This window comes from Leptonychotes weddellii, unplaced genomic scaffold (assembly GCF_054177405.1).
Source record: "Leptonychotes weddellii isolate Sample4059 unplaced genomic scaffold, ASM5417740v2 HiC_scaffold_8035, whole genome shotgun sequence".
Classification (NCBI taxonomy): domain Eukaryota; kingdom Metazoa; phylum Chordata; class Mammalia; order Carnivora; family Phocidae; genus Leptonychotes; species Leptonychotes weddellii.
In genome coordinates this window covers 1,937-3,183 of record NW_028050861.1, presented here as the reverse complement: position 1 = coordinate 3,183, position 1,247 = coordinate 1,937, and the positions used below count along the sequence as shown (strand labels likewise).

Sequence of the window (1,247 nt, the reverse complement as noted above, 5' to 3'; positions counted from 1 at the left end):
AGAAAGATGGAACGATACAAGGTGTGAACAGAAAAGCTGTCCTCTTCTCCCAAGACCCAGCACCTGGGGAACTGGCCGTGCAGGGTCAGCTGGGTGAGCACAGTGTTCCCTGAGAGGGCATGTCGGTCATCCTGCAGACCTCTCACTGAGGTATGGCTACCCTAGCTGTTCCTGTTTCCTCATAGACCCGATGACAACTGTCCCATACAACTGCTGTTGCTCTTTCATCCACCAGTACCAGCAGAAGCTAAATGCTTCCTCTCCCTGCCTTATCTGCCCCTCACTCTGACCACCCAATCCCCAGCAGATCACTGAAATTGCCAAGCAATTGCAAATCAGAAATCGCACAAGGAAGAGGCAGGAAGAGAAATACTATCAGTTTCCCAACCTTTTTTGTGTGAAGGACCTAGAGCATTTGCGTCTGCAGTGCAGTCTCCCACTGGGCCCACCTTCTCCATTGAACAAGATGCCTCAAAGAAAAAGCACTATAGCCATGTAAAGGAGAAAAACGTTAAAGCTACAGAAGAGAGTCGATTAGAGGGAAAGATTAAGCTCTGGTTTTGAGCAATGGATGCTCTTATTGGAAAGTGAATGGGCTGCAGCCTAGAAAGTCGTAAAGTATAAAGAATAGGATACCAGACACAAATTAAATGAAAACAGAACCTTCAGATCATGCTTTCATACTCAAATCTCTAATAAATGAGATAGCAGATTTACAATTATTAATTAATATTAAAAGTATCCACAACAGGGTGCCCATTTCGGCAGCACATATACTAAAACTGGAATGATACAGAGATTAGCATGGCCCCTGTGCAAGGATGACAGGGAAATTCGTGAAACATTCCATATCTTGTGTAGTTCCCCAGTGTCCTGCCACTCTTTGAGGATTAGCACACACACACACACACACACAAGCATCCACAACAGGTATTAAATGATACCAACTCCAGGGCTTTTTCATTTTAATTAAAGAATGATGATTACAGACTTTTGTCACATTATGGCTCAGAAAACATTATCAATTCAAGATAAATCTGATTCTAGATCCTAAAACAGCACAAGCTGATCTTACCGTCTTTAGGGAGAGAAAAGACATTGGGATTTCAAAAGACACCACAGAATTACAATCCCAAAATAGATCCTGTCAGGCTGGCATTACTAGGTGGAAGAGATGGAAGACGAAACCAAACAGGATATGAGTTGCTAAGAACCCCAGGAAAAGGAGGAAGATGCTGTCACAACAG

At 43.3% G+C, this 1,247-nt stretch overlaps 1 non-coding gene across 1 annotated transcript; it reads left to right on the top strand.

The window, feature by feature from the left end:
* The first annotated feature begins 752 nt into the window (after nt 1–752).
* Nucleotides 753–856, top strand: LOC115940294 (U6 spliceosomal RNA). The gene has a single exon (XR_004075058.1). It is a non-coding gene; the product is annotated as a U6 spliceosomal RNA (small nuclear RNA).
* The last annotated feature ends 391 nt before the right edge of the window (nt 857–1,247 follow it).